This window comes from Nyctereutes procyonoides, unplaced genomic scaffold (assembly GCF_905146905.1).
Source record: "Nyctereutes procyonoides isolate TBG_1078 unplaced genomic scaffold, NYPRO_anot_genome, whole genome shotgun sequence".
NCBI lineage: Eukaryota > Metazoa > Chordata > Mammalia > Carnivora > Canidae > Nyctereutes > Nyctereutes procyonoides.
In genome coordinates, this window is record NW_026575051.1 from 45,065,589 (window position 1) to 45,089,750 (window position 24,162).

Genomic DNA, 24,162 nt, shown 5'->3' on the forward strand with positions numbered 1-24,162 from the left:
TCAACACTATGCTATAATACCTCTAAATGAAGTTTCCTGCTAAAATATTTTATTAAGGTTCTGCTTTTAGGGGGTCATTGTGTACTTTCCTTGGTTTTCCTTTGTGGATCATTTCTTAAAAACACCTTTTCTCTGATGGATCATACAAAAGCAGTAGGTTCAGGAACCAGCTTTCCTTTTTTCACTCAAGAACAATAAGCATACAGAAACTGAAGTTATCTGGGAGTTTTTTACCCACTTTTGCTAAGTCAAAGGGATTTTTAGAAACATTTCATTGTTTCTTAATTCTCAGAGAGAGAATAATTCTAATTAATGGGGTTTCCTCTTTTTTAACTGATGTACTTATGGAATTAATTCTTATATTCTCATATTAATTTATTTACTCAGTCTTATGAATTATAAATAAAGCAAATTATTAGATTTCTAATTAGCTTTCTTAACTGTTTTTGTTTAATAACTGATCAAGGGCATGTGAATGTCAGTTAAATAATTCCTTTATAAAAATTCATAATCTAACCTAGAAGCAAATACTCCTTTAGGCTGCCATCCTATAAGAGGATTGATCATTTGTTGATTTATTGCCACTGATGAGAGGATTCACCATTTGTTATTTATTACTTAGTAAATATTCTTGGTTCATATTGAGCAAATATATTACCACTCTACCTTTGCCTCATAGGGGGCAAATATGTCTTTCTTCTTATGCTCAATGTGTTATGATGTTTTCACTTAATGGATGCTCAAAAAACTGCTCACAATCATGTGGGAAGCTGAAGATATGCATTTAATTCATCATGTATTTTTTTCTTCAAGAAAATTATTATTTTTTATTAAAGATTTTATTTTTTCATTAGAGATACAGAAGGAGAGGCAGAGACACAGGCAGAAGGAGAAGCAGGCTCCCCAGAGGGAGCCTGATGCAGGGACTCAATCCCAAGACTCCGGGATCACGATGTCAGCCAAAAGCAGATGCTCAACAACTGTGCCACCCAGGTGCCCCTGTTCAAGAAAATTAATCACAATTACTGAGTCACAGAAACCATGTGTTTAGGAAAAGTTATTATTGATTATATGTAAATGACATTGAAAATTTTTCTGATTTTCCAGCTGATTTTTTAAACTGATAAACTAACACAGCAGAACATGTAAGAGAGAAAGGCTTCTGCACAAGAACCAATATCAGGGATAGATAGTAAACTTTCAGTGAATTTCAACATAAAAATATCCCTCTTCTATTTTGCTAACATACCTCAATGAACAGGTACAAAATTGATTTTGAAATAGCATATTTTTAAAGTTAGAAATCAAACTTATATAAATAGAATTTGGTTACAGAGGTGACCCTGGAAAATAAAGTGATCTTCCTGTCAGTGGTTGGGTGCCCTGGGAATCAATTAGTGAAATCTTAGTGAAAACTGTGTGTCAGATTCTGAAATAGTCAACCTCCCAAAGGTGTGCATTTATCCCCAGGAAGATGTATGTGCTCCTGATTGGATGTCACTAAAAAGAACTTGGAATAATTGTTACCTACAGGAATCATTGGAAAGAACATGAGTTACCTGTTAACTGAAACGGAAAGTTTTTATGACTAATACTCCAGAATTCTTGCTTCTGTCCTCATGATGCTGTGGCTGTTCTATCAGATATTGAGCACCAGAGTTTGGACTAGACCCTGTGGCCAATGAAAAGCAGAATACTCTAGAGTTTGATAGTTTGGGCTTTGAAGACTGACAGGTGTGGCTTTGGTTACTGTTTCTGCTTTCCTGTATACCTGAAGTTGGCAAATCCAGGGGTATATGACTTCCTTTTACTGTATTGCTTCTAATAAGAATGGTAAGACAATTATAGGGACTGAAAGGGCAGACAACATTTTGGAGCATATTAAAAATATGAGTTTTTTTTTAATGGAAAGGACTCTTTATATCAATAATCCACCTGTCTTCAGCAGCCCGGGTGGCTCAGCGGTTTTGTCGCCGCCTTCAGATCCTGGAGATCCTGGAGATGTGGAGATCAAGTCCCACTTCGGGCTCCCTGCATGGAGCCTGCTTCTCCCTCCACCTGTGTCTCTGCCCTCTGTGTGTGTGTGTGTGTGTGTGTGTTTGTGTGTGTCTCATGAATAAATAAATAAAATCTTAAAAAAAATAATCCATCTGTCTTGTGATCTTGTCAAATTATCTATTAAGACAATTTTGAAGATGCTTTTACTAAAAGTGTGATAACCATAGCAAAGACTTTTAGATGATCAACAAAGCTTTTCTTTGTTTTCCAGGGCATACAGCCAGATGACATTTCCCAGACTGTCTTATACTAAAGTGTAGCTAGGTGACTGAGTTCCAGTCAGTGGAAGGAATAGCAATGATATGTAGCATTCCTGAGCTTGGTGCATAAAAAAATCTCCCATGATAGATTATCTGTGCTCTTTTCCTTCACATGAATTTCAGATGAATATGGCAACATTGGAAGTTTTGTGTTAAAGCTGGTGGAGCCACAATGTGGAAGGAGCCCAGGACCCTGAATCAGTGCCCAGAGGTGAGCTCCAGTTAATCAGGAATATTCATTTGATTGTATGAATAAGAAATAAGTGTTTGAGCCATTATAAGCTTTGTTTTTTGTTGTTTTTTTAATAGCGTGAACATCACCTTCACTAATATTCTGTGTAATTAGCGTCTTGTATAGAATTTATTTCATTATTATATAAATTCTGCTTGTAAGCTTTCAATGATGTCATTGCAAATGAGTGAAACAGTTCACCCTGAATAAATATGTTTATCCGTTTGACCATATCATCGCTACGTTTATTTTTACTGTTTTCTGTCATCCCTGAATTTATAAAAATATATGAGAAGCTTGTCCAATTTCAATTTTTCTTTCACTGAAGCCATGTATTTCCCCATCCCCACCTTGACACTGGAATTCTGCCTAAAATGAAACAGCAACAGAACAGAGGTCAAGAACTTGGAAAGATTCATATGGAGGAAACCAGGTACAGCTTGATTTAATATCAGTATCTCATGTGTTCAGAGAGTGGAGGCTACAAGATAACAGCCCATCATTTTTATGCCCTTCCATCTGTGAAAAGCTGTTCCTCAAAGCACAGTGTATGAACAAACTAGCAGCTTTTCATTTTAGGCACCATATTTTGAAAAAAAAAAAAAGAAGCTTTTGAGGCATAACCAGACTCTAAGAATAATTGAAATCTATGGAGTTTTAGGGCCAGACTCATAAAGAATGCAGACTTGTCCCTGAAACATATTGCTAGAGAAAGGTACAGAGCACAAATCTTTAAAATGTCTGCTGCACATACAAAACAAAGGCTACACCATATATTATCTGCCAGTGAAGAAACAAGTGTGTGTGTATTTAGAGACAGGAGAATAGGAAGACCTACAGAAATAGAAAAAAAATGCTAAAGGAGGTGTTTGGTGAGGGGAGAGATGAGTAGATTTTTAAGGCAGCAAAAATACTCATATGATATTACAATGGTGGATACATGCCATTAAAGATTTGTTCAAACCCATAGAATGCACAATACCAAGACTGAATCCTAATGTAAGCTTTGTGGACTTTTGGTGATTATGTGCCAGTATAGACTTCATCACTTATAAAAAAATATACCACTCTTGGGGATCCCTGGGTGGCTCAGCAGTTAAGCATCTGCCTTGGGCCCAGGGCGTGATCCTGTAGACCTGGGATCAAGTCCCACGTCGGGCTCCCAGCATGGAGCCTGCTTCTCCCTCTATTTGTGTCTCTGCCTCTCTCTCATATTTATTCTCTCATGAATAAATAAGTAAAATCTTAAAAAAAAAAAAAGAAATGTACCACTCTTGTGGGGGAGATTGTTAATGGGGGAGGCTATGCACGTGTGCTGTAGAGGGTAGATGGGAAATCTTTGTACTTTTTCTGAAAAATTGAGCCTAAAATTCCTCTTAAAAAGAAATCTTTAAAAATTTTAAAGAAATAATCAAGTTGTATTAAAATTTATAGGATGAGGTTTTGTTTAAAAAGTATGAATAATAATAATAATAATAATAATAATGCAGATAAACCCCATTAAACCAAGCCCCATTGTAAAACAGCAAAACATAAAATAAGAGAAACCCATATTCTTATATTTCTAACAGAACTCCTGGAATAATGCAAGGCAATAGAAGAATCAGAGGTTTCTATCCCTGTCTTATCACTGCTGTGCTATTATGTACATCAATACAAATCTTGGACTGGTGTTCTTAGGTACTATCCCAAGTTAGGCACTCGTTAGGCTGGTACCTAGCTTCCCATTAAGATATCCAACAGCACCCATAAACTATAAAGCACTGGAGGACACTGTGGCAACAAAAAGACCAATTAGTCTGAGGATGGCTCTTACAGCTCCAAGCTTGAAGATGGGATTGTTGCCCCTTTCAGTATACTTTTGCGATCACATTTTTCCATGGGAAGGCCTTTCTCTGTGAAGTCTTTAGGAGTCATAGGAGCAACTTTTCAGAAAAGTAGCACTTTTGCTGAATCATACCTAAATCATAACAATATGAAAATTCCAACAAGTATGTGTTTTTAAGTGAACCATCTTTCTTCCAAAGATGATTCTATCACAACCCATCTGTCACATCTCTGAGTGTAGGAATTGTAAGCTACTTCAACATGTCATTCGGGTGAATCATGGAATGTACTTTTTAAAAAAACTTCTTAAATGTAAGGAGATGTAACTCTGAGGTGTTTTTTGTGTCACCATCCATTCATTCATTCCACTTTAACTAAATACCTGATCTTCTAGACGATTGCTACTGTAAAGCCTCAAGGAATAAATAAACAAAAAACAAACAAATAAATAACCAAAGTATCTAATAGTTATTGATGTTATGAAATAACTGTTGAATATTCATCATTTCCCTTCATCCTTCCAATAAGCCTATAAAGGAGGTCCTGGTAGATCTTTCTTTTCCAGATGAACAAACAGGTTTAGAGTAATTAAGTAACTCACCGAAGCTGGTAAAGAGCAAGAGCCCAGGTTTGTTCTACTCTAGAGCGTATGCTCTCAATCTCCAAAAAATTGTGTCTCCCATGAACTCCACGCTGGGATACTACTGTATACTCTATTGATGGGCATACATGTGCAAGCAAATAATTTTAACACATCAAGAATACACAGTGTGATACTGGAGCACAGCAGAAATGAGGAAAATGTGCAATGCAGAAGTGGGGAATAGAAGTGCAATGACATGGGAGTTGCTGGATGGAGAATCAGGAACAGACATGGCAAACAGAAGGGAATTGTGTTCAAACCCAAGAAGGCATGAGATGGTTGAGCAGTGATGAGATTCTCAGCATGGAGGTTATGCTGAGCAGGTGGAGGCCAGATTATTAAGGAATTCTAATTGTACCAATAAGCACTGGGTGATGTATGGACTTGTTGAATCATTATGTTGTACTCCTAAAACTAATACAACACTGTATATTAACTATGCTGGAACTGAAATTTTATTTTATTTTTTAAAAGATTTTATTTATTTATTCATGAGAGGCACAGAGAGAAAGGCAGAGACACAGGCAGAGGGAGAAGCAGGCTCCTCACAGGGAGCCTGATGTTGGACTGGATCCACAGACCCAGGATCATGCCCTGAGCCAAAGGCAGACACTCAACCATTGAGCCCCACCCAAATGTCCATGGAATTTAAATTAAAATAAAAAATTCTAAGTGTATAACATGTTGAAAAGGTCCTTAAGCAGAAATACTAGGTGGATGACTGACCCCCTTCTCCCCCCCCCCACCACCCCCCAAAACTGTTTGTACTGCAGGGAATGGACAGAAGAGGGCAGCGCTGTTGGGTGGGCAAAATGATGACCTTTGTACTTTCATTTTTTTGTTTTCACTTCTGAGGACTTTATTTCAGACAAAAGAGTGAGATTTATGACTTGTAGAAGGAGCCATATATAAGTAAAGCATAATGACATCTCCCATGGCTTCCATGGGATACTATGAGCTAGTTGCTATGTTGGAAACTTTGCATATATTATTAATCCTCAAAAATATTTATGCATTGATTTTGCATTCCACTGGTAGATATCTCTGGGACAAATCTCCATTTCATTGATGGAGAAATGGAGGCTCTGAGTGTTTAAAACACTTGCCCAAAATATTACAATTTTAAGTAGAAAAAAAACAAGGGGCTCCAGTTATATTCTGAGCAAGGAAAATAGAGTTTGATGAATTTGCAATGTTCCAAAAGGCCTCATTGAGATGTGTAAGTTATGACATGTCTGTTTTTTAGAAAGTCTCGGTACTTTTGTAATCACACTTAATATTTGGAAAATGTTGGTCAGGATAGATTTTCAGTCTTTTCATTAAAAAAAATAATTTTGCAATTAGAGTATGAGCTCTAAGGGAAAATACCATGGACAAACACAGAACAACTCTCTTGGATTAACAGCAATTTACAAAACAAATCTAAAGAGATTGTGCAGTACTATCAGATAAACACTTTTTTATATTGATGTCTGGAACTGTACGTTGACTGCTTGCCATTCTCTGCAGTGGGAGTTCAGGCAGCATCCAGCCAAACTAAAATAGATTTTATAAAATCAAATTGATTTTTTTTTGGTATTTGCCCTCAATATAGCACCATTTCTCATATACTTGAGGCTGACCTAAGTTTGGGAAATTTGCCAATCAATTGTTCAGACTTCTTTCTTTATTTTATAACTCATAGGATATTATTGACCAACACAGGAAAACATCTGTTATAAAGAAAGCCAAAAAGCTACTAAGAACTTAATAATAGATGGTCACCTTGTCCTTTTTGTAGGCACTCCAGAGGTGGATATTAAACTCTATCAACCTAGTTATCTTTAATTAATTACATTCTTCTAGAGGTTGATGCCTCACTTTGTCCAACTTTTTACAAGGTAAATAGGATAATTTGCCTAACGATTCCAGCTTTTGGAGTAGAGCGGGGGAGGGAGTTAGCAGATACAGCACCACTCTTTTTCACTCCTCAGCAGAGGGTTGAAGTTCAGCCAGAGGTCTTGTATAATAGGAGTTTTTAGAGGATATTTAGTGAGGTCCCCATTGGAACATTATCTATATCACAAACAACCGTATATCATTTGGTAATCATGGGCAAGTTTCAGCTTGGGAAAGACCTCATGTTGATTAGCTTTATGTAAGATGGAGAGGTCCCAATTTTGAGAATGCCAACATACTTCTATCCTATCCAATCCTTCATGTCAAGCAGGATTATCTAGTGGAGGAGTAGAGGTAGGGGAAAGGGAAATAAGCTCTCAAGCCATCCCTAGACACCAGGAGGTTTTCACGTACCCTTTGGCGAGGATATAAAATGAGGGTTCCATTGCTTCTAAAGTCTATTAAAGCTTTAACATGCTCTGCTCCTAAGCCCTGTCATTTGCTCTCTCCGTTGAAAGCAGGGTGTTGGCTGTCCAACCTGCATGGCCAGGGAGAGAGAGCTCTCAGCAGAGCTACCTGCTGCTGTTGTCATGAATTTTCCCTGTTCCTTGCAGCTAGCATTGCTCCTTTGCAGCCAGTAGGAGTCAAGAGGCAACTCACATGTTTAGCTAGCCAGAACATTTGTAGAAGAAATGGCCTGGCCATCCAAGCTGGGCTGTAGCTCTCCATTTTTATTTTTCATTCTTGTAACAAATCCTCCTTGCCCTGCTAATTCATCAGTTTTCAAACGTTTGGGGACACAACCCTCAGGGAAAAACAAAATTTGATACATACCTACACACGCAAACATAAAATTTATACAGACTCTTCATTAATAAAAGGTAGGAAGGCAGACAATAGTCTTACCATAATTTTACGGTAAATGTGCATGTCATTAGCAGAGGAATGAACATTAAATGTACATTTTGGTAGCTTTGACCAACGAGAATGCATTAATATTGAAAAGAAAGGGATTTGGAGGAACACTAGGGAACATACAAGGAAACTGGATCCCTATTCAACTCACAGATTCAAATGACATCAACTGTGGGGAAGCAAAGGCTCAGAAATAATACTTTCCGGAGGAGATGCTTGAAGGGTTCAACGATTAAAACTAACTTCATTTTACCAATGGTTCTTGAGGCATAGAAAACAAGACAGATAAAGGCTTGCTGGGATTTCATGCAAGTTACCATATGACCTCTCTGGTGCTATCTCAGTATAGCAATGAGAGGGGAGACGGAGAAACAGAAAACATTCACATAGATACTGCTGGAAGGATGCTGCCCTAGCTAGAATACTAATTCACTGGAAGCTCAAGTAGCCAACCAAGGACAGTATGCTAAACTAAATCTCTGTGGGGAAATGGAACTTGGCTATCTGATGCATTTACATATACAATTCTGTCTCTTTGTTGGAAGAAATTCGTAAAACTTCATTACAAGGCTCAGATATAGGGATCTGCTTTAGCTTAAATCTTAATATCAGTACATGGATAGTTATAAAAGAATGTTTACCTTCCAAAGAAAATAAATGGGTTGCTTGAAATTAAATTCAAATGCCTGAAACAATATGAAAAGACTCAAATTTTGTAGTAATAAAAATTTTATGTCTAGTAACAGCCAGCAGCTATTCTTCAGCTTAACCCTATTATTATTAGATCATGAATGGCCAGTTTGAGTGGAGATTCAAGGATATGGATATTTATGCTTATCTTGCTGATTTATGGTTCAGATGATCACCGGTATCTAAATAAAAATGTTTATTCCCATTCTTCTAGCATTCTGTGTCCTAAGAATGTATTTAATCCAAGCATATAACCATAAATGTGCTCAAACGTTGATCTCTAATGATGTTTCTTGCAGCATGGCTTATAATGGAAATAGTACAAAACAGAAGCAGAACAAACGTCACTTACAAAGAGGCTTATTTGGTCTACCCTCACACCTTTACATGGTGGGGACCAGCCCACTCTCTCCACCTTAGCTCTGAGGTGCCCCCATCTCTTACCTGAACTACTGAAATACACCCTACCTGGTCTGGAGGCTCCCACATTGTCCTCCTCCAATACATTCTTCCATAGCAGCAACACTGATCTGAAACCATAAATCAGATCATGTCATTCCACTGCTTAAAACTGTCTTGGGGCTGTCCATTGTGCTTAAAATAAAATCTAAACTTGTACCATGGCTTCAACTACCTTGCATGAAACGGTCCCATATACTCTCAGTTGTGTGTATGCATTCTTTGTTGTTTGGTTTTCATTTTATATTGAAATACAACTTATACACAGTCAATGCACAGATATGAGTGTATATCTTGATGAATTTTGATAAACGGCTTCACCCATATCACACATACCTGTATCATAGTATAAAACATTTCTGCTACCCTAGAAAAATACCCTTCTCAATTAATCTCTGCCTTACTCCCTAAGGGACGGTTAGTGTAATTTCTATCATGATAGATGGATTTTGCCTATTCCAGAATTTCATATAAATAGAAGTATATGGTATCATCTCTTTTGTGTCTGGTTTCTTTCATGCCACATGATGATCTTGAAATTCACTGTACAGGAGTTAATTCTTCTTTATTGCTGAGTAGTATTTCATAGTATATATACCCCAGGTGTTAATCTTCTGGCTACCTTTGACCATATTTTATGATACTCTTATTTGTACTCATTCATCTCTAGCCATGCTAATCTTTGATTGGTCCCTTGAACAAACTTCTTTTGAATCTTTAGGGTCTTTGCATCAGGTGTTCCCTTTTGCATAGAATTCTCTTACCTCATTCTTCACATCGCTGGTTTCTTCTCATTTCAGGTCTTAGAGGCCTTCTCCGGCCAGGCTATCTAAAGCGCCTCTACATAAATTTTCTCTATTATTCCCTTCTTTCTGGCATAACATTGATCATGATTTGCAGTTGTTTTATTTTTCACCAGTTCTGTGTCTTCCCTTCCAGAATATAAGCTCTCTGAAAGCAGATACAAGGTTGCTTCTTCATTATTTTGTTCCCAATGCTTATTGGAGTATCTGGCATGTGGAACGCATTCAATAAATTTTGAGTAAGACTAACTTGATTCAAATAAATATTAATTATTTAAATTTAAATTATTGTTTCAATAGCCATTATAATACCCTTGGGGAAAAATATATGTTATAGGATATTTAGGTTAGAAGGCAGTTCAATAGGTAAGTTACATAGCAGTATAAACTCATTTTGGGAAAAGTAAAAATTATATGTATCTGTGTATGATTAAAATATTTATTCTCTCTCTGAAAAAAATAAATAGGGGATCCCTGGGTGGCTCAGTGGTTTAGCGCCTGCCTTCCGCCCAGCATGTGATCCTGGAGACTCGGGATCAAGTCCCACGTCGGGTTCCCTGCATGGAGCCTGCTTATCCCTCTGCCTGTCTCTCTCTCTCTCTCTCTCTCTCTCTCTCTCTCATGAATAAAATCTTTTAAAAAATATAAATAAATAAATCTATCTATCTATCTATCTATCTATCTATCTATCTATCTATCTATCTTAAGAAGAAAAAAAAGGACACCCTGGGTGGCTCAGTTGGTTGAACAACAGACTCATGGTTTCTGCTCAGGTCATGATCTCAGGGTCCTGAGATTGAGTTCTGTGTTGGGCCCTGTGATCAGTAGAGACTCTGCTTGTGATTCTCTCTCTCCTCTTCCTGTGCCTCACCCCCCACTCATGCAAGCATGCTCCATCTCAAATCAACCAATCTTTAAAAAAATAATATCCTGAGTGGTGTAATTTTTATCCTCTTCATCACACTTTTTATATTTTCCAAAATCCATGCAATGAATATTCATGAATTAAATAGTTGCAATAAACAATTTCTCTTTAACCAGCTGCCTTCATATCTAGTTCAGTGCCCTGTTGACTGACACCTGTGTCTTCCTTTCCCTTGATTGCATTAGGCAGGCACAGGCTGAGTCCAGACTAGAGGGAGTTCATTCTGAGTGTTTAGTGAGAGTATAGGGTGACCTTTTCAGAATCAGAGAAGTCAGCAGCTCCAAATGAAATATTTTCTTCTGTCTAGTGAAGGGGGTCACCAAACATTTTATGTAAAAGGCCAGATAGTATATATTTTAGGCTTCATGGTATATTCAGTCCCTGTTGCAACTCTAGTCAATTCTAGTTGAAATTTAGTGTGAAAACAGCCAGAGACAAAATGTAATCAAATGGGTGTGGCTGTGTTCCAATAAAACTTTATTTACAAAAACAGCTAGATTTGGCCCAGAGGTCGTGGTTTGCTGACACCTGATCTAGTGTAATATCTCAAACTTTATTTCTTCATCTTTTCCAACTATCTAGCAGAGTCAGACCATCTGGCTGCACTATTTGCACGCAGTGTGCTCTGCTGACCAAGTTAGTCAACTGTAAGCTTCAGTTTTCATGCCTCTAAAAACAAGGATAACACTAGTCTTACTGCATAGAAGCTTTTTGATAATTAGATAAAATAATTCACCTAAAGCACCCAACCCAGGACCTGGCATATAGTAAGTGCTTGTTCTAGTTATTCTGTTTGCCCCCCACATCTATTCTCAGGCCTACTCTGTCCTGCGCCTACAGATGGCATCTCCCTATCCCTCTTGCTAGCTTGCCCCCAGTTGAATTGCCCCTGTACCCCAATAGGAGGTACTAGCTGGAGACTGCAGGGCAAAATGAAAGAGAGGGCTTGAGGCATTTATTTTCCATCTCCCTCCTTATTTCAGCACTGCTTTTCTGTCAGCAGTGGGGCCTGTCCCCATCTATGGCTCCCATGGCCCCAGCTCTTTCTCAGTGAGCTCCAACAACACAATTACTTTCTCTTGACCTTTCAGTCTTCCCACTGTTGCTAGTCTCTGGATGCCTTTGCTTATTCCCAATACCTAGATAAAAAGTATCTTCACTAAATTATCTTTATTTGAAACTTACAAGTGAATCTTCATTTGAACCAATTCTGTTCTCACCTGACATCCTGACTAAAATACTACTTTTGGTTAGAGACAAGGAGGGTAATGTTAACAATGGTGATTACTGTGTCACTGGTATAATTATCAACTACTTCAAAACTTTTTTCAAGTCTAGGGCTTTGAATTTCTATTTTCCAGTATACTACCCATTGTCCTGATTCTGGCAGCTAACACTGTGACGTTTGGTACTTGGTTACTGAGGCTAGGGGAAACCTCGAGAGGCTAATTTATTTTCTTGCTTCAAGGTATGAAACATGTTACAAGGACAGACAGGAATCTACACTGCTCTGCCTTTTATCCTCTTCATGTAGGGAGAATTAAAATCCCTTATTAATATAAGCCCAAAAGTCAGTTTTCCAAAAGTATGAAAATCACTTATCACATAGTGTTATATCCATTCTTGTGTCATTCTTCTTCCAAGTGATGGACCGGAATAGGATAATGGACAAGGATAGGATAACAAATCATTGTAATTTAAGACTTTCTAGAGCTAGAAGAACCTGACTAGGTGTTTAGGGAAGTAGTCACAAGTCTATAGTGGACAACCTATATATGGATTGAGCTCTGGTATAGAGGCTCTGAACTAGGACTCTCTGAACTACACCTTTCTGCCCTGTTTTGGGCTGCCAGGTGGGCAGGATCACAGTGGCCTGAGAAGAGCGGGGCAGGATGATGTCGGGCTCCTGGGTGGTGGGGACAGGCTGCAACTGCCTGGGGGCCGCCATGGACTCAGTCCAGCCGTTGGCGGGGAGGCTGGGCAGGGCCTGTTCACAGCTGGGACCTTCATAGCCTTCCTTGCAAACGTAGAGGTAGCCCTGGGAGCTGCTGCTGCTGCAGTTGCCATGGTGACAAGGGGTGCTGGCACAAGGATCTTCCACAAGCTCAAGTCATAGCCTTTGCCTTCTCCTCAATGTTCTGCTCCAATTCCCTTTTTGTTTTCAGTGAATTGTTCTCTCTTTAGAAGTTAGGGTGTAAAGCTCAAACAGAAGCCACGTTTTCTCATTGTCCAGTTGCCCCTCTCTGTAGAAACATCAAGATCTCCAAAAACCACTAATTCTTTATTCCATATGTCTACTGGCCCATTGGTCTTCTCCCTGCTACCTTCCTGAGGCTGAAATTGGATTGGCTACCATTGTGGCTCCTTGGGGTTACTTATATTTGACTTTTCTTAATTGGCTCCACATGTTTTGAGTTGGCATATTACCACTGTATTACTTCCATTTTTCAAAATAAGCCTAAGAAAAACTACAATTTCAAAATTGTGCATTTAAATAACAGTAGGGGACAGAGCTGAATTTGACTTTCACTTCAAATAACACTGTTGACTATATCTGAAAACTGGCCGATAGGTGTTAAGAAAATCATTGTATTTTATCATTTATACAATGAAACTTTAAGTGATCCTGTACACACACACACATATTTATTTTGCCAGCTGTGTTTTATTGGAAAGGATTGTCCTTACTCTGAGATACCTTCTACTTTTTTGGTGTTAAAATAATCTTTCTTTTATGAAATGATAATAATGAACATAATAACAACATGTGCCTGGCACTTTGCTAAGTGCTTTGCCTGCAGATAGGAGGTAATTCATCTGTAATTTTTCGGAGAAGCCTATGAGGGGAGCACAGCTGTCATCCCCACTTAAAGAGACTGAAGAGGAGACGCAGAGTAATGAAGCATCTCCTTCAAATGGCTGATTTGGACTCCACCTAGGTGGTATGGCTCTAAAGCCTAAACATACTGTTTTCTGATATTAGATTGCAGCTGCTTTTTTGTTAATGATCTTCCTTGGGAAAACTTTCTTGTCATGAAATTTCAAAGTCTATGAACCACTGGACTCTCCTCGCCATTCACCATATCTGCTCCTGCAAGGCATGTAGCCCTGGTAGAAGGGAAGAGTGTGGGTGGGCTGGGGAAGCCATGTCTGGACCTCTGCACTTCCTGAGGGGTCAGCACAACAAAGGACTGTAGAAGTAAAGGATATTCTGATAGGTCCGCAGAGCCAAAGGAACAAAAGGGCCAAGGAGAGGCTTTGTGGCTTTCATGACACCATGTGGGATATTTTTACCTTGGGCTATCACAACCCCAATTGCAAAGAACACCACCATCATCATAAGAAAGCAAACCTTACTGAAGCAGCACATGCTGAGAAAATGTGGCCAGAGTCCAGGAAGCTGTTTCTAGAACCACACCCAGCTGAGAGCCTTCACCCCAGCTGGAAAGTCTGGTTATTGTTTGGATCACCTTGTAAGGTCCCTGTGGGACTCCTTTGCTCTATCTGATGGTAGCATTAGAGGACAGGCTCTGGGAAGTGGGGGTCTCTCATGCTGCTATATCCCTTACCTAATATAGGGGCAATGTATCCTTGCCAGGTGTGATGTTGTGAGTATGAAGGGTTAAGTTGTCTCAATTAGTCTGTGCATGCTCCAGGAGTTTATTCTAATAGAGTAAAGGTATTCTAAGTGAAGATTTCCCTAGAGTTGGGGCTCAAGGGGGATTTGAAAGCCACCTACTCCATCCTGCCAGTACAGAGAAGTACATCTACACTAAACCACAAATAAATGAACTAGAATCCAAGCAGAATCTTGGTTCTCTAGTTACATAGAAACATGAATCATCAGACCAAATAGTATAATACATAGTGTAGAAAATGCTGCTATTCAGTCATCATCCACATGGGTCACAAAAAGGGCAAATATATATATGAGCAAATGCCTACATTGTACGTATGTGAAGACAGCCCTTTGGTTTCCAACTCTGCACTCCCACCTGGGAATGTACATCTTTTTACTCAAACCTAGCCATGCTCTTTTTATTGCCACACCAATAATGCACTGCTCAGAGCTGTTCTTTCATGTTTGCCTTTATTCCACAGCAATAATGCAATACTTGAAGTTGTTCTTTAATGTACCTTTATTATTAATAGTAGCTGCCATTGACGGATCTCTACTTTGTGCCAACACCATTCCAAGGAATTTATACTCACTATTATATTTATTTATTATTACAGCTCTATGATGCTGGAACTTTATTTATTTATTTATTTATTTATTTGTTTGTTTATTTACTTAATTATAAGACTTTATTTATTTGACACACAGAGAGAGAGCACAAGTAGGGGGAGCTGTAGGCAGAGGGAGAAGGAGAAGCAGGCTCCTTGCTGAGTAAAGAGCCTGACATTAGGTTTCATCCTAGGGCCCTGGGATCATGACCTGAGCTGAAGGCAGATGTTTAACTGACTGAGCCACCCAGGTGCCCCTATATGCCCATTTTAAAAATAAAGAAATGAAGTTGAAAAGTTATCATTTCCCTAAGGTCAGGAGGTCAGGACCACAGTTGGGATTTAAACTAAGTGGGTCTTTCTAAGATCCACTCTCTTTCCACTACATCTTTTCAAGCAATTATTCTCCAATCTGTGTGAAATTATTACACAGCAGTCACGGAGGTATCCTGACACATCCCTGCACTACAAGTCCTGTTCAGCATATGGGCTGGATCACAGGGCCAACCCTTGACTCTTGATGCTCAGCAGATATTGGTTAATATTCCAGATCCAAAGCCTTAGAGATCTGGTTCTGCCAGTTAGTGACAAGTAGGTGTTGGCAAAATTATTTTTACAACTGCTTAAAGAAACAAGTTTTCTCATTTCTCAACCATAGAGAAAGTTAGCTGATAGAACTTTGGTTTTGAGAACAACTATGTCACATGGAAAGCATCTTGATTTTGATGCTTTAGTCTTATGTCAGTTCCCTATTGGGAAGTCTGATCTTGTGATAGTAGAGTTGGGCTCCAGATCTGTAAAACCAAAGGAAAATTTGGATATGTGATGGGTTTCAGTGAGTCAGGTTCATCTTGGTCTTCTTCCACAGCACAAATTTGTTTGACAAATTTGAAATATTCCATGCCTTTGGTCATACAGCAGATAATCTAGATAATAAAGTTGAGAATTTTTTAAAAGATTTTATTTATTTATTCATTAGAGAGAGAGAGAGAGGAAGAGAGGAAGAGAGAGAGAGGAACAGACACAGGCAGAGGGAGAAGCAGGCTCCATGCAGGGAGCCCAACATGGGACTCGATCCCGGGTCTCCAGGATCATATCCTGGGCCGAAGGCAGCACTAAACCGTTGACCCACCTGGGCTACTCTAGAGTTGAGAATTTTTGATGATGCTATGTCACGCTTAAATGGAAAATTTATTTTAATTTGAGAATATAACCTAAAAGCAGATTATGTGATGTGTTTTTGAAATTTATTTCAGCAAATATTTATTGAGCATATACTATATGTTCTAAGTTCTGGAGATAAAACTGTGAACAAAATTGATAAAAGTTCCTATGTTCATGGAGATTATGGCCTATGCAGGAAAACAGACAATAAGCAAATAAGTAAAACACATGGTACAGTGTGCAAATACTGTGAGGAAAAGAAAACCAGGAAGTGGTGGTGAGGAATGATGGAGTGGGAGGCATATTTTTTAGAGGATTACTGGGGAAGGCCTTGCTGCGAGAGTGACATTTGAGACAAGACATGCAAGAGCTGAAGGAGTGAGCCATGTGGATATTGGAGGGAAGAATATTCCAGACATAGAGAACAGAAGTACCAAGACCCAAAGAGGGTGCCGGCATGTTGGAGAGTTGGCAGGATGGCCAGGATGGATAAACTAGGCAGTAAGAGAGCAATAGATCAGTGAGAGAGGAAATGGGCATACGTGACCCTGAAAGCCATGGTACAAACTTTGCCTTTTGCTTTGTGTTGAGGAAGCCACTGAAGAGTTTTAAATAGAGAAAACACTTAAATATTAACAAGATTCTCTGGATTCTGTGTTGAGAATAAATATTATTGGGAATAGAGGGGAATATCAGTGTATTAATTTTCTATACTGTGTAAGAAATTACCACAAAGTTAGTGGCTTAAAATAATATGTATTTATGATGTTATCTGTGAGTCAGGAGTGGGCAAGTTCAGCTGGGTTCTCTGTAGGCTGTAGTCTAGATGTCAGCCAGGGCTGGGTTCTCATCCAGAGGCTTGACAGGGGAAGAATCTGTTTTCAAGCTCCCTCTGGTTTTTGACAAAATTCACTTTTTTGCAGCTGTATGATTCATGTAGCTATCTTCTTCAAAGCCAGCCATAAAGAAAAAATAGAGTGAGCAAGGTTGAGAGACAGACAGACTCTAGAGCAAGTCTATTAGCAGTATAGAATCTCATGTAACATAACATGATCATGGGAGTGACATCCCATTATCTTACCAAAGGCATTGGTCAGAAGCAAGCCACAGGTCCTACCTATACTCAAGAGAAGAAATTACACTAAAGTGTGAATGCCAGGAAGTGGGGGAGCATGGAAGCTACCTTACTGTCTGTCATCACAATTAAGAAAAACCGCCGGAAACCACAAATGTTGGAGAGGATGTGGAGAAAGGGGAACCCTCTTGCACTGTTGGTGGGAATGTGAACTGGTGCAGCCACTCTGGAAAACTGTGTGGAGGTTCCTCAAAGAGTTAAAAATAGATCTGCCCTACGACCCAGCAATTGCACTGCTGGGGATTTACCCCAAAGATACAGATGCAATGAAATGCCAGGACACCTGCACCCCGATGTTTGTAGCAGCAATGTCCACAATAGCCAAACTGTGGAAGGAGTCTCCTGTGTCCATCGAAAGATGAATGGATAAAGATGATGTGGTTTATGTATACAATGGAATATTACTCAGCCATTAGAAAAGACAAATACCCACCATTTGTTTCGACATGGATGGAACTGGAAGGTCTTATGCTGAGTGAAATAAGTCAATCGGAGAAGGACAAAAATTATATGGTCTCATTCATTTGGGGAATATAAAAATTAGTGAAAGAGAATAAAGGGGGAAGGAGAAAAATGAGTGGGAAATATCAGAAAGGGAGACAGAATATGTGAGACTCCTAACTCTGGGAAACGAACTAGGGGTGGTGGAAGGGGAGGTGGGCGGGGGGGGGTGACTGGGTGACGGGCACTGAGGGGGGCACTTGATGGGATGAGCACTGGGTGTTATTCTATATGTTGGCAAATTGAACACCAATAAAAAATAAATTTATAAATAATTAAAAAAACAATTAAGAAAAACCAATTAGGAGGCTCTGCCAATAATCCAGGCAAGAAATATAAGAATTAGACTATTAAGGGATCCATTGTATAGTCTTTACTGATTCCTCTGGTGCTGATAATGGCTTGGACTGAACATGACTAATTTGGATATGATAAGGTTTAATGAGATACTTCCACAGTGTTGACAAATGAAATAAAGAGTCCTTTCTCATCCCCCCTACCATGTCTTCTGAATTCATCTTCATGTAAAATCACATCATTTTTACACACTCTGGTCTAAAGTTCCATTGTAAATCTGAGGGTGCTTATTTGATTAGGTCACTCAATAGTGCAACACTAAAGCTTTGGGTCCAATATTGCCTGTAGACATGTGATGTAACTGGAATATCTCTATCCCAACCTCCGTCAGGGCCAGCATTGTTATGAAGCCACCTGGCTTTTTTCTCTGCAGCCTCTTGCCTTTCCACATAAAATGAGTGGTGATTTTAGTGTTTCTGGAATTTTGTGATATTTCTGCAGTGTTCTCTTTCTTGAGGAAATATACATGACTCTATTCATTAGCACTTCTGGTCAAGAAATTTTAGTTAATCTGCCAGGAGATCTATCAGATCAGTTTACCCTCTTTCCTCTTCTACCTGTCTTCTCAAATTATTCACACCTTTAAGATTTCTTAGAAATATTTTTTTGATTCACCTCATCTGCAGACCTAATTGCTTCATGCCCACACAGCCAGCCTAGAATGTCTGCATACAGCCTACTCTCTCTCATAAAAGCTTCCCACAGCTTGTAGCTCCTTATCTTCTGTAGTCAAGAAAATCTCTCTGACCCCACACTTTTATATCCCCCAGCTCTCAGTCTCCTATCCCCAATCACCAATCAAATGATTATTTAATATTTCCCATAAACATGCAAGGCTCAGTGGAATATACTGTGCCAAAACCACTACGAAATCTGTGTCCTAAAGATTTCACATTCTGATGTCTCTCTGGTTGTTATAAACACATTAAGATGATAACCCCATGTTGGTGCCATGAAAAAGTACAGTCCAAGAGGGCAGCATTGCTTCCAGATTTTTCGGAAGGGGCTGTTTCAGTCATGTAGCTCATGTGAGTCAGAATTCAGACCCTTCATCGAACAGTCTGCACTAAGCAGACCTGCCCCTGACACACTGCAGCTCTCCGTTAAGCCAACGAGAGCCTCTGGGCTGTGTGAGTCATCCTTTCCCAGGTTATTAAGGCTTAGATAGAGATTTGATAAAAGACAGTCTAAGTTGCTATAGCTAGTTCACTTAACCCTTCATTTGGAAGTCTATCACCCCACAGTTTTCTAGTTCTTGCCAGAAAGACATCCTAGCAAAGCATATGGATGCCCTACTGAATGTATAACTAGGCATTTAAATAGTACTGGATGATAAAAGAGAAATTTTACAATTAATTCTTCAAGTAGTTTGAGGGAAAGAGCAAAATAAAGGGTGTGAGGTTTCTAGACAGAATGACATTTGAGTCACAGCTTACTCGGGGCAAGTTTCTCATTTTCTCTGAGTCTCAGTTTCCATTTATGCAAAATGGGGGTAATAATACATCACGTATAATTCTTGATAGAATTAAATACAAAACACAAACTGCAGGATGCAGGCACCTCATAAGCCTTTCCCACTTGTGAAGTATGTGATCATACTTTTACAATCACAGCTCTTCTGCTAGGCTGCTTACATGAACACTTCATATCTGAGAAGAGTCAACATGCTTATGTCAGTGGCCTTTCCCCTGGGACTGATACAGATTCAGAATTTGTCCTGCTGTCCTCTGTTTCCTCCAGTCTTAGCTAAAGAAAGTATGATAAAGCACTACTTTAAATCAGTTTCAAGTTTGCTCATAAGATATGGAACATTCAGGAACTTGAAGATTCCTAAATCTGCTAGGGGCTAACATGGAGGCACCAAACAGAGAGAGAGAGAGAGAGAGAGAGAGAGAGAGAGAGAGAAAAGATATACAACTTAGCTTAGAAACTACCAATATGGTCAAACCTGACTCATTCATTTTTATGTTAGCAGAATCCTACAGATGATGTCCAGGAAGGCAAGGGAGGATTTTGGAGCTGGACATTTCAGGTTTTCTGAGCCATGCTAGTCTTCTCAGTTTTCTCTCTCTACACCTTCATATGTTAAGAGCTGAGTTTGTGAGTATCAGGAAGGAGTGTGTATGGGCTGGGGGCGGGGGGGCGGTGCTTGGGCTGGCAGTGTATTTCATTTAAGAAAGAGTAAGATGGGCAGACCCGGTGGCTCGGCAGTTTAAGCGCCACCTTCAGCTCAGGGTGAGATCCTGGAGACCTGGGATCAAGTCCCATGTCAGGCTCCCTGCATGGAGCCTGCTTCTCCCTCTGTCTGTTCTCTGTCTCTCTCTCTCTCTATGTCTTTCATGCATAAATAAGTAAAATCTTAAAAAAAAAAAAGAATAAGATGTAAGGCGGAATTAATGATTCAATGCTTTGTATTTTATTCAGTGCTTAAGCAGTCCATATTTTCTGCATTATTGTCATGTTATCTTAGAATTACAATCTAGGGATGCCTGAGTGGCTCAGTGGTTGAGCATCTGCCTTCGGCCCAGGGTGTGATCCTGTAATCTCGGAATCGAGTCCCACATCAGGCTCCCTTTCTCTCTCCGCCTATGTCTCTGCCTCTCTCTCTCTCTCTCTCTCTCTGTGTCTCTAATGAATAAACGAATAGAATCTTAAAAAAAAAAAGAATTACAATCTAGAGAACTTGATTTGTGCCCTATGTACCATATCTTTAGGTCACTAAATATTGTACAGCTACATGAGAAATTTGGAAAATCACTGTTACCTGTTGTTGACTTTTTTGAACCAAGAAGTAAACAAACAATCTTAAAAAAAAAATAATCAGAACTGTGTCTGGATCTCACTTTGAGATACAAGTATTTTTTAACACACTATTTAAAGGCTGCTATCAACTGGGTGGTCTGTTTATTGTATTTTCTTTTCCAAAGTTAATTGACTATAAATTCACTTTAAAAAATCCTGCTGTGTATCTAGCCTTAGCACAGGAAAAAGAAAAAAAAATAACCTGCTATCTGACATTATGTTACATTATTAAAATATTACTGATCAGACTCTACTCATATCTGAAATTTGTAAGTCTAAACAGTTGCATATGAATGTACAAGATTAGAAACTTGCTATTAAAAAGAGCTTTCCAAAGAAGACATATAGGAGGCCAAGAGACACACTAATATTCAAAATCATTAAACCTCAAGGAAAAGCAAATCAAAACCACAATGACGAATCATCTCATACCAGTTAGAATCACCAGAATAAAAGAGACAAGAAATAACAAGTGCTGATGAGGATATGGAGAGAAGGGAACCTAGTGCGCTATTGGTGGAATGTAAACTGGTGTAGCTACTGTGGAAACCAGTAGAGACATTCCTCAAAAAATTAAAAATAGAAATATCACACGAACCAGCAATTCCACTACTGGGTATTTACCCAAAGAAAATGAAAATGCTAATACAAAAAAAGCACTCCTACATTTATTGCAGCATTATTTATAATCACCAAGATATGGATGCAGCCCAAGTGCCCATCAATGGATGAATGGATAAAAAAGATGTAAGATATATATAAACATCTATGTGAGATATATGATATACACATATGTGAGATATATGATATACATATATACACATATATAATGTATATATATGCATGTATATATATACACATACATACACACAATGAAGTATTACTCAGACATAATAAAGAATGGAATCTTGCCATTTGTGATAGCACAGGCGGACCTAGAGAGCATTACGCTAAATGAAATAAGTCAGGCAAAGAAGACAAATATATGATTTCACTTATACGTGAATTCTAAAAAAAAACCAAAATAAATGAACAAACACACAAACGAAAACAGATTCTTAAACACAGAAAACAAACTGGTAATTACCAGAGGGGTGGTGGGTTGGGGGAGGGTGAAGTAGACAAAGAGGATTAAAAGATACAAACTTCCAGTTCTAAGATAAATAAGTCATGGAGATGAAAGGTACAGCATAGGGAATATAGTCAATAATTTTAATACTATTGTATGGTGACAGAAGGTGACTGCACTTATCGTGGCAAGCACTGAGTGACATATAGAATTGTTGAATCGATATGTTGTATACCTGAAACTAATACAGCATTGCATGTTAATTATACGTCAATAAAAAAGAGAGAGAGGACTTTACATTGATCCTCTCTTATTGTTAAGCATCTAAATGATATATGAAATTTTAGATAACTACGGGGTAGAAGAAAAAATTAGTTACAGGTTCAGAAATTAAATGTTCTAACATTTTGGGTCGTTCTAACTACTATATATTTTTTAAATATATAATATAATTTAGTCAATAAGAAAAGTATTTATACTTTTGAGTCACAGATGATACTTGTTTTTAGTTACAGTGAATGTGGAGCCAAATGACAACCAGGAGTAGGGAGATTTTCAGTCTGTGCCCCCAGACTGGGTTTTCTCCTTATGACAATCTCGCAAAATCTAGTGTGAGGGTCAGGAATGTTAGAATTGGGAAGAAACAAAGCCATTTGGTGAAGGAAAAAACTAGAAATCTCAAACCTAGAACCCATGGTTTGGGGAGAGAAGGATTGTAATTTTAAAATAACATTTTTTTGTTTATTCCAAACAATTATTTTGTTTATTTTAAATTTTTAATAATTTTTTTTAAAAATTAGGAATAAAAACTTGGAGTAGATGGGTGGCCATTCTATGTTCAGCCTAAAATTTCATCATTAAAGAAAGGAATAGGGCAGCCTGGGTGGCTCAGCGGTTTAGCACCTGCCTTCAGCTCAGGGTGTGATCCTGGAGTCCTGGGATCCAGTCCCACATCAGGCTCCCTGCATGGAGCCTGCTTCTCCCTATGCCTGTATCTTTGCCTCTCTCTCTCTCTCTCTCTCTCTGTCTCTCATGAATAAATAAATAAAATCTTTTTTAAAATTTTAAAAAATAAAGAAAAGAATAATAGAGGATGGGAAGGTGATCTGGCTGTGATATCTGTCACCCCACTAATGATGGCCAGTTTGATTCGGCTGATCTGGCAGGCTAGGCTGGTGTCTCCTTCCTCCCTCAAATCATCCCTCCTGAGGCTTTGTGCTCCATGGAGGAAGGTGACCATCCCCCCATAGAGGAGGATTCAGTCAAGGGTAAATGAGTAGCTGCATCCCCCTGCTAGACCTCCAAACAAATTCTCAAGGTCCATTTGTAGTAGAACGTAGGGTAATCGAGTTTCTAAGCCTCCAGACACATTCAAATGGGGCACTGCCTTTCTTTAGAAAAGAAATAAAAACAAACAAACAAAAAGAATGAGAGAATCACAAGATGAAGCCATGAAAAATTGATCCCAAATTCATCTCTAGGCTCACACTGGGACCAATGCCACAGACTGTCCCCATTTAAATCCTTCTGGGTAGCAAATCACAAAAATTCTTTAAATTGCTCTCTGCAATATTAAGCAACTATTATTGTCTGAAAGTTTTCCTTAGAGATGAACTCCTTTCTCATAGTACATGTTAAAAACCATTAGTTTTCACTGGAAATAAAATCAGCCAGATTCCAAACTCCATGGGATAAAGAGAAAGTACCGAAGAGAAAACAAAGTTTAAGTGATGTTGAGAGTATATTTCCATAAGTTATGAGCCTATTCTAAACATTCTCAGTAGTGTTCTTCATAATGGATTCAGAGCAAAGAAAATGGATTTGTACCGGATTTAGTCCTGTGTCTCAAGACATACCTGAGCAACTGACAATCACTTAGTATACTTATATATAAGCTGGCAAATTCAAAGTCTGTGCATCAAGCAATACCATCATAGAATTCTTTCAATCAATGTGAACTTTATTTATTTGATGCTTACAACCAAATGAGAATGTTTAACTGGAAGCATGCAATTACTCTGAAGCTCAACCTTAGTGTAAAAAAATATGGAGTAGGCATGTGCTAATAAGGTAGGCTTGGGGTTCGTAAAAGTCCAAAACTATTTGTTAACTGAAGAAGAGATCATAAATCAAAGGGAAAAAATAAAGTACTTATATGTGGCTTTAGGGTCCTGTGTTCTGAAATGGCCTAGTCTATATGCTAACATTATACATGGA

The 24,162-nt window shown here is 38.6% G+C and overlaps 1 long non-coding RNA gene across 1 annotated transcript in view; it reads left to right on the forward strand.

Annotated features, from left to right (window-relative positions):
- Nucleotides 1-24,162, forward strand: part of LOC129513114 (uncharacterized) — a 69,878-nt gene that overhangs the window by 38,004 nt on the left and 7,712 nt on the right. Inside the window, exon 4 of the long non-coding RNA XR_008665141.1 lies at nucleotides 2,442-2,529. This is a non-coding gene — a long non-coding RNA (uncharacterized LOC129513114). The remainder of the gene's footprint in view (nucleotides 1-2,441; nucleotides 2,530-24,162) is intronic.